The following is a 13,340-nucleotide window of genomic DNA, read 5'->3' as shown; positions in this document are numbered from 1 at the left end:
GGACCATCCATCTCCTGCACAAGCAGAGTGAAGGGAAAACCTTGTCTAGACATCCAGTCCTGGGCCTGTTCCTCTAACCGCTGTTTGGCCACAGTCCTTGAGAAAAGCTGCTTTTGGTTTGACAGGATGCCGAAATCAGTATGAAAAAGTGTCCTCATTATGGTTTGAAGGTTAAAGCACAGAAGTACCAAGTGCCTCACGGAGATGAAGGCAATGGCTGACAAGTTTCTGTGGAGTAGCCATCTTATTACCAAGTGCTTCATGGAGATGAAGGCAATGGCTGACAAGTTTCTGTGGAGTAGCCTTCTTATTGAACTCTCAGGCACTGGCTTTATTCACAAATCTGTGAATCCGTAAGAATTCTACAGCAAAAATACTTCCCTTGTGGTGCATCTCCAACTACCAGTTCTCAGGAGATTTAAAACCCAGGTTTTACTGGTTTTTTCATTAATTTTGAACAGCAGAGCAGACATGCTGAATTCTGTTTGTCTATGTTGTCATTGTCCAGTAAATGAAATTAGCAGGAAAAATGTAGCAGAACCCACAACCCCCAAAGAACAGTGTTGCAATCTGACTCTTTCATTTGAGAAGAAGTGGTGATCTGTGAATAAAGACCTCATATCCCCAGCAGAGATCAGTTCCACCAATTTTTTGTGTCAGTTTTGCCGAATTAGAATATGCTGTACACTTAGGACAAAATGCTGCCTCAACTTCCTCTGACATCAAGTCAGTTTTAATGAATCTGACTCCCTAACTCTCACCTTAGAGCCACCAGCACTGGTACAATGAACTGACACATTGCTTAGCGTATATTTTTTTAAAATCTCATTTCATTTTATAGCAGATTTTTTTGTCTTAAAACCTTACACTTTTATTGAGCAATTAAACTACATTCTCAGTTGGGGGAAGAAATGCTCATAAAACAGAAATAAGCTAAGCAGTTATTTCTAGACAAAAGTTGTATTTTTATTTCCTCCATCATAATAGGAACAAGTATTTGCTTTGTAAAATAAGATACGGAGTCTTCTAAAGAGCTTAAAATGATGATTGATTTTTTTTTCCTCATGTGAGATTAGTTTAGAAGTCTTGGAATAAAAATCTGCTTCTTGTATACTGGCCTTATCTGATAAGTAAAATAAAGTGAGCAATATTTGTTGGAATATTTTTCTACAAACATTTTGCTGACTGATGGGTGTTTCCAATGCATCACATATATTGATTTCTTTTTTTCAGAAAGCACCTCTTCTTTAATTCAAACATTTTAAAGGTAACCCTATTGCTGACAACAAACTAGTAAAATCTTACATCTGTTGTAAGCAGTTCTGATGTTAAAGCAAGATGACTGGAGACCTCTTTGTGATGGTTCAATGACTACTAGTGAATTTTACAGATGATGTTGAAAAGCATAAATCATTATATACAGTATCTACATGTGTCTTCAAGTATAATAATAACAAAATCAGGTTTTAACAAATGTTAATTTGAAGGACATTGAAATTTGTAAGACAATATCAATGCTTTTTATTTCTCTTATCATCTCCATCCTTATTAATTTGCTCTGATAGCTTTTAAAGTATATTTCTATCCACCATGAGTAAGAAAGGAAAAATGTACATAACGTACAAAACTGCCTAAAATATTAAAAACACCACCACTATGTATTTCATTTGAAGAAAGTATTAAACCACAAAACTACACACCGCTAATCTAGGCAGAAATTCTCTTTTCCACTGTTAACTAAATGTCACTGAACAAATAAAAGAATTCAATTATATGTCTTCTAGAAAATGTGTGTGGCTGTCCCCACGTGGGTGGGCCCTTCCAGCCTGTGCAGTGGATTTTAGGTGAGGCTCAGTGAGTGCAGAACTGGCCCCACTGTTTAAGTCCTGAGGTTCATCTGCCACGGCCGAGCAAGCTTGGACAGTGCCAGTGAAGTCCTCAGGACTAGAACCTACAGCACCCGGTATTTCCCAGGAGGTCTCCCATCCAAGTATTAGTCTGGGGCTGACCCTGCTTAGCTTTCAAGATCTGATGGGATCGGATGTCAGGGAGGCATTTAACTGCCTATGTCTTCTAGAAAATACTTAGCTAAAATATCTGTATATTATGGATACCTACCTACTTAGTTACTTTCATGTTCAATGAACACAAATACCTCAAAAATAATTTGGATAGTGAAGACATCCACAGAGCAAAAGAGCAGACAGAAATATGTGACAAGTTGGTGTGAGACTCAACAAGAGCTTTATGAATAGACATACAGTTCTGGTACCCTCTACATAAACACGTGGAACTGCTGGAGCAAGTCCAGGGGAGGGCCAAGAAGCTGATAAGGGAACTAGAGCACCTCTCCTATGAAAACAAGCTGAGAAAGTTTGGGCTATTCAGCCTGAAGAAGGGTAGGTTGCATGAAGACCTCATAGCAATTGTCCAGTTTCAGAAGAGAGGCTACAAGGAAGCCGGAGAGGGATCCTACATCAGGAACAGTAGTGATAGGACAAGGAGTAATTGGTTCAAACTGGAAGAGGGGAAATTTAGGTTAAATATGCAGAAGAAACTTTACTGTAAGGATGGTGAGGCTCTGGAACTGCTTGCCAAAAGAAGTTTTGGATCCCCTGTTCCTGGCAATGTTCAAGGCTGGGCTGGTTGGGACATGGAGCAAGCTGGCCTAATGGGAGGTGTCCCTGCCCATGGCAGGGCGGTTTGAACTAGATGATCTTTCAAATCCCTTCCAACACAAACTGTTCAATGATGCTATGCTTAAAAATTGGTTAAGACCTGCATGTTAACAGAAATGCAGTATCCAGAAGAATCCTGTCACCAAGGGAATAAAAATAATAGTTTGTCAAACACTTTGATATTTATGTAGATGTTAAGTAAATAAATCCTTATTTTAATAAGGCAACTTTCTATAGGATTATAATCATAGTTCTAGAGAAAGCAAGAATCCTACTGATTTAAGTCACTACTGAAAAAGCAACAACACCTAAAACTGCTGCACCCTTTGAAAGACATTCTGACACAAAAATACATTAATTCTTCTGAAGCATGATGAACGGAAGTGGCAAGAAGGTGATTTTATTCATTATTATACTCTAGCTTACAGAAGGTTGAAAATTTTCTGATTACCTAAACAGTTTTCATCAACTCATACTGATTTTATTAAATAAAACACATCAGCAAAATCTATCAAAATAATTTTGGAAGAATCTTTTTGAATATCTTTCTAAAGATATTTTGGGTGCTTATTCCAACGTATGAAAAACAAAAATTAAAATCATTATACTTTTTTCTGGTGAAACAGACATTCCAAATTTTGAGCAGTCTTGAATGGAGTCATGCTTCATCCCTTTTACAGTATTGCACTGTGTGGAAAACTGGAGTTAAAACACTGAACTTTAATGACTCTCAGATCAATAAAGCACTATGACATGCTGTACTCCCAGGTGAAAGGAAAATTGAGCTGGCAATTGACATCTCAGATCTGCCAGTTCCTTACATTCACAGAGACATTATTATTTAGTCTGGTTGAAAGCAATATTCTAATATAACCAAAGGTCAGGGTTGAGTAATAAATTTGAAGCTAGAGTCAGTTTATCATAATACTGCCATGTAAAAGTCACAATGTGTAAGTAAAGGTCAATTTTAGCAAGTCATATTCAAGTGTTTTTCCTTTCAGCTATGGTAAAAAAATCCTCTTCTGTGTTATGTGAGAAGTAAATACTGAAAAGCATAAAAACCACTAAGTAATATATTACAAATTATCTAATTTTAATCCTGCTGTGTATAAGATTTTTAGAGACTGCATCACCATTCCAGTCTGTTTTTTCAGTTTCTCAGCATATCACCAAGTTAATGTTACCATACATTCTTCTCAACTGATAACTGTAAATATTATTAGCTCATTCTACAGCTGTTTTTGTGGACTTTCAAAGTTTCCTTATTTTTTGTTTCTCTAGAGTCATGTAGGGATTACCATACTATTTGGAAGAGCTTCACTTAGTAAGCAAGCTGAAGAAATTCTATGTGAATCAGCCTGCCTTGCTGTGATTCATTTTTGTAAACTTAAACTGATGTAAGTAAACTATACCTTTCCCCCAGCAGACTAATCATCTAAAAGCACCATGCTACAAACAGCTGAAAACATAAAAGCATTCACATTCCATTCCCCCTTAAGACAGCACATTTCATCTGAAACCTGTTCATGAATCAAGTATTGCTATCTGAACCAATAGTCCTGAGAAAACAACATGTGAGAGCTGTTTTACAATGAAATATAGTGACAACATTAATGTTTGAATATTACAACTTGCTGAGAACTCAAAAGAATATCCCATAACAGCCAGTAGTACAATAGGGCCTCACGCTCTGTGATAGAAAGCAACGGAGGCATTGTAGTTGCTGGGTCAAGAAATATGCAAGACCTCTGAGTAGGTAGGAGTAATTAGTGTGTAAAGTAGCAATGTAAGCATGGTGGGTTAAAAAAACCCAAAAAACAACAAAAAATGCCCTCAGTAAGACGGGAGGAAGGGAGGGAGGAAGGGAGGAAGGGAGGGAGGGAGGGAGGGAGGGAGGGAGGGAGGGAGGGAGGGAGGGAGGGAGGAAGGGAGGGAGGGAGGGAGGGAGGGAGGGAGGGAGGGAGGGAGGGAGGGAGGGAGGGAGGAAGGAAGGAAGGAAGGAAGGAAGGAAGGAAGGAAGGAAGGAAGGAAGGAAGGAAGGAAGGAAGGAAGGAAGGAAGGAAGGAAGGAAGGAAGGAAGGAAGGAAGGAAGGAAGGAAGGAAGGAAGGAAGGAAGGAAGGAAGGAAGGAAGGAAGGAAGGAAGGAAGGAAGGAAGGAAGGAAGGAAGGAAGGAAGGAAGGAAGGAAGGAAGGAAGGAAGGAAGGAAGGAAGGAAGGAAGGAAGGAAGGAAGGAAGGAAGGAAGGAAGGAAGGAAGGAAGGAAGGAAGGAAGGAAGGAAGGAAGGAAGGGAGGGAGGGAGGGAGGGAGGGAGGGAGGGAGGGAGGGAGGGAGGGAGGGAGGGAGGGAGGGAGGGAGGGAGGGAGGGAGGGAGGGAGGAAGGGAGGGAGGGAGGGAGGGAGGAAAAAGCATTGTAGGACATAGACTATAGTCAATGTCCATTCTGAACTTCTTACTGATCATGTTTATTATCAGAGGTCCACTGAAATTTTCCCCTGCTGTAGACATTTGTATCTCAATTGACATTATCAAAACTTTTATGAAGGTTTGCCTAAAATCATTAATATTTATCTGCTTTTCTCCTTCCCTCTTTCTGTGCCTTACCAGAGTGTGTAATACAGAGAAATTGAACACCAACAAGAATTCAAATTATGAAGACTATGTACACTCCAGTCTGTTATTTCAGGAACAGAAGAGGTCATGTAAAAATTACTTTTTTTATTCTGGCACATTTTCTTACACTCAAGAAATTTCCAAAACTCTGCCTTTTCACTTTTATTAATCTAATCATAGCAGTATTTTATTCCTAATCTAATTGCCTATGATAAATGTTACAGTATTTATAACTATTTAATTATTCCTCTGGACCTGCCTATAGCTACCAAGATTCCTAATTCTTTTGTACAACATCCTTTAGGGGGTTCTCATAAAAACTAGCAATAGTAAATGCCATCTGTTGTCTTTACTTCTCTCCCCTTCCTGCCATCAGGTATTTGTACACATGGATAAGCCTGAGCTTTCTTTTCTCTGGGCTGAACATTCTCAGCTCCCTCAGCCTTTCCTCACATTAAACGTACCACAATCCCTTAACCACCTCCATGTCCTTTGCTGGACTGGTTTCAGTATGCCCCTTTTAGTGAGGAGCTCAGACACAGACACAGCACTCCAGACATGTCTTACTAGTGCTGAGTAGAGGGGAGAAGAATTACCCAGGCTTTCAAGATTTTCATTTTACCCATAATAAGTAGGAAAACTTTTTTCACATGGAATTTTTAATATCTTTCTGATATCTTTATATTAATGTGTAACACAAAATTTTGCTTTTCTTGGCAGTCTACTCAAGATATATTATTAGAGAACTATGACTTAGAAAGATGCTAGCTTCCCTTGGAATTTCTGGAAGAAGTTAAGAACTTTCTCTGCATGTTTATCAACCCAAATTTCTAGTCCCTACTGTTTTGTAGAATACTTGTTTTAAGACAAATTGTTATGATCAATATTCCAACAACATCTCTTGGATGAAATAGGCTAAACTTCTGCATACGATAGTATACCATAACATACCATATTTGTATTCCTTTTCAGTTTCTGGTTCCAGATGTAGCCAGGGCCAATTTAGATATAGACATAGCATTAGTGAGGAAAAAACCCCAAAACATTAATGGGGAAATAAAACCCATCTCCTACACTAATCCAATTTAAAAAAAAATTATAAAGAAAAGTTATGGTTGCCCTTGATGCTCTGGTGTGTTTGTGTTTTGTATTGGTTTCTCTTAAACAAGAAGGAGCTGTTCAGACCACTCTAAATATCGTGTGCAGTAATCTCGGAATTTATGGGTACCTCCTGGTTACAGTTACATATTATTTTGAATATAATGGCTTAGGTTTAGCTTATTGCCATTCTAACCACTGCAGGCTCCATTACCTTTCAAGTATCTATCATAAATGCTGCCATAAGCCATAGCCTTCCATTCGTGATACTGTTCCTAATTTTTCTAGATTCAACAATTATATCACTGTTTCTCAGAATATTACCCCTCTCTTACCTGATGAAAAGGTGCCTTTGATTCTAAGTGGATCAAGCTACTTTCAGTCTTGCTGTCATTCTACTTCCTTGTAGGCTCTATAGCTAAAGAGTTTTTGGTTCATATATCAACAGAACTCAACCAGAGTGCCAAATTCTACATTTCTTTCAAGTCTGGGGCACTGAATTGGGTTAAAAGGAGGAATACAGGCTTCCTAATTATATATGATACTGCACTGCAGAACCATTAATCTTTTAAAAATAACATACTTGTGCTTCAGAAGGCAGTGAATGGTTTGTTGGCTCTCAACAGAAAACATGAAGGGTAATACAAATGTACAATTACTGTTGCAGGAGAACTTCGGAATGATTTGAGCTTCAAGCTTTCTCATTCGTGAGCAAGACCCAGCTACTACTTCTGAAGAGCATGAAATTGAGCTGTCATTACATACTCATTATATTTTATTGTGCTAGGAATCATTAGGAATCAAGTATGTGAGAGTCATGAGAAATGGGGAGTTTATTTACATCAAATTCTTACTGTTACTCTTCTCTTTCCAAGTTAGTATTATTCAAAATTCTTCAAAATTCTTCAAGAGTATTTTATCTTTATGAATTCTTTGTTGTATGTCAATACTAGAAAGGTAACTTTCATCTGATTCCTTTCTCACAATGACCCTATCTCTAAGGCATCCCTTAAAACAGAATTTACCTCTGATTCTTTAAGACTATTGACCTTTACCAAATATCCTCTGCCCTCAGAAATCAATGTCAAGCTCATGCTGTTTGAGATTAGCCCCTTAAAGGCTTCCTTTGAATGGCTGAAGATTTTCTATATAACCACTAAGTTTTGAGCAGTTCTCCTCGATTGTTTTAGCATCAGATACTCTTTAGTGAGCCACTGATGGGCATTATTTCATGGAAAACTGAATTTCTTAAATTCAGCAAGATGATTCTTGAAGTGCTATTTTGGTTTGAGGTGCCTAAGTCTGGATAGACATAAGCAAAAATATTTTAGTGAGTTAATAGAATACTACACAATGCAGACTTGTAGATATACTTCTTCACTGTCAAAAGTGATAAAATCAATCATATTGTGCAGTAATTATTATTGGTGTAAGAAAGAGTAATTTAAGTGAGTAAATTTATTTGAATTGATTGGGAAATACACAAAAGTAGAATTAGATGTAATTTAGTCCAGTTTTCAAGGATGATATTTTTAAGAACTAGAGAATAGGAGTATTGGAGCACCTCTCCTGTAAAGGCATGAGAGAATTTGGGTTGCTCAACCTCAGAAGAGAGCCGGAAAGGGACTTTTTACAAGGGCATATAGGGATAGGACATGGGGGAATGGCTTTAAACTGACAGAGGATAGATTTAGATTAGATATTAGGAAGAAATTCTTTACTGTGAGGGTAGTGAGGCTCTGAAACCACTTGCCCAGAGGGGCTGTGGATGCCCCATCCCTGGAAGTGTTTAAGGCCAGGGTAGATGGGGCTTTGAGCAAACTGGTCTAGTAGAAGGCGTCCCTGCCCATGGTGGGGTACAAATTCAAACCATTCTGTGAAAAGATGAATCTCACAGTATCTTGGCTAATGAATCATATAGAGCCATCACTATCATTTTAATGCAATAAGGTAAAAACAAATCCAAAACATGGTACCATATTGGCTACTAGAAAGAAAATTAGGTTTATTGTAGATGAAACCAGGACACGTCTGGTTTAGTCACCAGAGCCCCAAGACTCTCAGAATTGTAATATTTTCTTATGTGATGAGCCATTTTCTTCCCTTCCACAGACCATTTCTATGAGTGGTAGGTCTTTCTGAGGAATGTGGAATCAGCTACTGCCTTGACACTACTGATCCTGATACCAAGGTTCGAACAGTAATGAACTGTATTTTTAAATTCAGAAGTCTAAGTGAAATTTTATGGTACTAAATTTAGTGCTCTGCATCTCTAGTTCCAGTAGCACTGCGAAATAAAACATAATTTTTGGAACTTGAAATTTGGAACTCATTTTGGTGCAACCACTTGGTTTTATTTGTAGAGAAATACCATCATTAACTATAAAGCCCAACATGGTTACATATCTTTCCCTTCACACTTTAAAGAATGCAGTGAGGAGTTAATTGTACAGCTTTGCTGAGAAGTATGTTTTTCATTCAAGACTGTGAATGGGCATGATAAGAGAGCAAAACAAGACCCAAAAAATTACTTGACTATATTTAGAAAGTGAATAATATAAAAAAAAAGTTCTCCAAACTGACCCTGAAAATACAAGCTAATTTTTAATGCAACTATTTGAAAAGTACTGCGTGACTGCTCTGGGAGGGTTGCAGAACACTTAAAAATTAAGAGAAAGGTGGGACTGCAAAGAAAGCTCATTAATTAGCACTTTCAGTATCTCAGATGCACAGGATAGCATGGACTTTCAAACAGCATTACTACAGTATCTCTTGTAAAAAAAAATATATATGGGAAGAAAAAGGGGGAACCTAGAAAATTCCTTCTGTAAAAATTTTGTTAAGAGGAAAAGTAGACAATAGTACACAAAGTCAAGTCAATCTACTTTATCTTATGAATGTTCTCGCCACTTATGAAGCCCTCAGTCCCCTGTCGCAGCAGCCTCTCTAACGATAAATTTTAGATGTTATGTATGTTAAGGACCTGATTACAGATTAGCATTTGCCTTAAGCCCTGCTCCAGGCACCTGTATTAGTAGCTGAAAGACATCTAGTTTTATACAGTGAAGCTGCATTGCTCCAACCTGAGTGCAGTCTGTCCGATGGATCTTACTGCACTTTGCAAATGCAGTACTGGAACCTTTCCAGGGTATCAGATTTTCTACATGACATTGATGACAATGTTGCTGCAGGAAGAGAAGACAAATACAGTGGCAGGTTTGGGGTAGTTATATCTCTGCCTGGCTTCTGCAAGTAAGAGTGCTTGCAGAAATTTTCCCCTACAGCATTGTAAGCACAATTGCGTATCCCAATAACTTGTGCACAAAACGTAATTGAGAGTAAAATGCAGTTCTGTACAGAGCTCATGTTAATATCAGAGTTTGGTCTTATAGAGGTGACTTGATTTTTCCTATAATTTATTGTGTAAATTAATTTTTGTTATTGTAAGAACACCCTCATTATTTCCAATAACAAAAATGAAGTATTTCTAGATATGAATAACTGACACTGAATATGATCCCAGCCTTTTTCAAGACAAAAAAATGTTTTAGAGGTAAACACTACTTAAAGCCTTGCTGTATTTAGTATAACCATAATGTAAGCAGCAAAACCAAAGACTTAATATCTTGCTTACAACTTATCAGAAAACCTAGTAGAGTAACTACTCTGGAAATTTGCTGTTACCATGTAAAAGATTTTCACATTAAAACAAAGACCTATCAGTGTAACCACTTCAGAGCATCTTTGTTGCAACCACAAATTTCACAGAATCAAAGAATATGCTGAGTTAGAAGGAACCTGGAAGGATCATCAAGTCCAGTCACAGGACCATCCCCAAGAGTCATACCATGTGCCTGAAAGTATTGTCTAAATGCTTTTTGACCTTGTCAGGCTTGGTGCTATGACCACTTCCCTGGGGAGCCTGTTCCAGTGACCAACCATACTCTGGTGAAGAATCTCTTTCTAATATCCAGCCTAAACTGCCCCTGACACAACTTCAGGCCATTCCTTTGGATCCTACCATTGGTCACCTCAATAGATCAGTGCCTACCCCTCCTCTTCTCACTAGTTGTAGACAGCAGTGAGGTCTCTGCTCATTCTCCTCAGGGCTGAACAGACCAGTCTAGCAGTTTATCTATGATGTTATATAGAAATAGAACATTATATAGACACTGAGTGTTATGCCCACTATGAATTTCCATATATATAACTAATAATGTGTTATGCATACATATTGTCAGTGTCTATACAGTAGATATACTCTTATGGAGATAAATACTATGAATAAAAATGGTCTACTTGAAAGGTAGCACTCTGTCCTAAAGACCTATTACATAGTGTCAGACTAGACAGTAATGAGAAATGAGATAATGGTGGTAAGATGAAAATGAAAAATAGAGAGAGAATGTAGTGAAAGTCCTTTTGATGTTTTATCAGTGCAATTGATGGAAGTGGGAATAATTTTTAACAAGCTGTACAGAATGAAAAAAAAATTAATAATGTCAAATATGTGAACAGAAAATAACTAAACATAAATCCTTCGTAACATTGTAGGCCGTCTTTCTAGAAAATGGATCCTCCTGTAGATTTTGCAATTATGGCATTAAAATGAATTCAGAGATGACCTCCAGTCTTCTTTGCATTGTTACATAAGCATAGGTCAATACATTTATAATTACAGAAGTGGAAAATTGCTCAGAGTGTTTGATGAATTACTGTGATTCTTCTACACAAAATCCAGAAAATGAAGTTGTGTATGAACAAGAGATAAGTGAACTAGCTTAGCAGCTTCTTTATGGAGGTTATAGGTTTTACTCTGCCAAAGCAGCATTTTCTAAAAGAGATGTTCAGTACCAGAAAGTTTCAATATAGAGACACTGTACTTTCTAAACACTGTTTACATCAGAACAAAGATCTCTACATGATGTCACAGAAAAAATTATTAACACTTATAACCTTTCTGCAGTTGTAATCACTAACAGGAGGAAGGAAGAGATCTGAATCAGGACTTGGCTGGAGTTTTCCAACAGTCCAAGTACAAAATTGCAAGCATCAAAATTGTCTCATTTTGTCCCTTACAAAATGGGGGAACATGTGCAGTTCTCCACATTTCTCACCTCTTACCTTCAAAATAAGTGGCAGGGAGGAAACACCTGTGAGGAAAAGATGAGTCTAAAAATAGGTATCAGAAATACAATCAGACTGATGAAATTAAAATATCTATTTTGTATTATCAACCTTCTAATCCAATTTTTGTTTTAATAATCTTTAGACTTCTGATGGATTTTATATCTAAGTTCTTTAAAATGTCTTGCTTAAAAATAGCATCCCTCTGAATACTTTTGTTGTATTGTTTCAGGTGTTTTTTTGTTTTTGTTTGTTTGTTTTCTAAAAATCTAGCTTGCTCTAGAGAACCTAACTTTTAACTTCTTTGATTTATTTGCTAAAGCTCACTTTAGAATACAGTCTTCTATCCTTGGAGACCTAGAATAAGAGCTGGGAACCAGCTTCTCATTATACAGCAAAAGTAAGACAAAATTTCACAAAGGTGAAAAAAACTAGGAAACTGCAATGGGAGAAATAAACAGAAGCTGGTGGAAAAATATATATACTTACCATATATTATTTGGAACTAGAAAATTTAGACATTTCTGTCATAACATATAGCAAGCTGCATAATAAAGGGAAATTTGCTATTATTTATAATTTATATATGAGATGAAATAATATTCTATTATTTACATCTATTATATTGATGTATTATTCTTTTTAAATTGAAGACATTTCCTAAACACTGTCTTTCTTCTTTTGTGATTCTTATGTTCTTCCATATATAAAAAGAAATGATCGTGTTTCAAGCAATTATCACCCTTATACAGATGAGCAGAGAAATATGTGAGAAGCAAAAATAGGCTTTTAAAAAGATCTATGTTTTCTGCTTTTCATTAGCCAAAAAATTATGCGAGAAAAAGAATTGTAGGGGGATAGATAGTAGACCCTCACAATATAAGTATATAAAATTTTGTTTATTTGGGAGAATCTTTTTGATTTTTCTGAGTAAAAATCAAACACCCTTTTTTTTAATTATCCCTTGCATATATTGTCCTATGAAACTATGAAATATTTTCCAGAAAATATTCCAGATAACTTTAATTTTGAAGGTGAGATGCTTATGAAAATATCTTGCATACAAAAAGCACTCTGTTTCATAATAAAAGAATATTACTATAGCAACAATTCAAGTTGTTATGGTAACAAGGTCTGTGAAAAGGGCAAATGAGCTTACAAAATGTTTAGGTATTTTTCTCTGCTGAATTGTTTGTATTCAGTTTTTCCATTAAAATCCTTTCAAACCGATTCAGAGGATAAAGTATGGAATAAAAGAACTACAAAGAGATCCAGTCACCATTACTATTCTGAATTATAAACACTTGTTTTGTTTGCACTTTTTAAATGTTAATGATTATATAACATTTGTATACTCTGAAAGAAAAGGGAGAACAAACTCAATGAGACATCCTATTAGACAGCTTCTTCTTTCACTCGAATTTTAAAATTTGTCAAATAAAAAAATAAAAAAGGAAGAAAAAAGGTCAGTCACAGTCAGGCAATTGAAATAGGTGTTTGATTAACAGCATTACTCAGGGCTCATCAGAATTTTCAACTTGGTTGAATCACATTATTCCACAGGCTAAATGTAGCTGTTATGTACATACAGGAGATGCTGGCCAGGACAAATGAAGTTCACACCTGCTTGGTGCAATCTCTCTTTCACAGACTGGCTGCCTGTGTTTGCCCACACAGAGCCCAGGATGGAACCATAGTAGGGGCTATCAGGATGGGGTAGAAACGGGAGCTAGCAGGCTCCAGCAGGATGAGAGAAGCAAGTTGTGGACTTCTGGACCATACAGGCAGGAGGTTCAGGGGAGTCTGAGCTTTGTCTTCTGTCACTG

Source organism: Pithys albifrons, chromosome 5 (assembly GCF_047495875.1).
Source record: "Pithys albifrons albifrons isolate INPA30051 chromosome 5, PitAlb_v1, whole genome shotgun sequence".
Classification (NCBI taxonomy): domain Eukaryota; kingdom Metazoa; phylum Chordata; class Aves; order Passeriformes; family Thamnophilidae; genus Pithys; species Pithys albifrons.
This window is presented reverse-complemented; position numbering follows the sequence as displayed.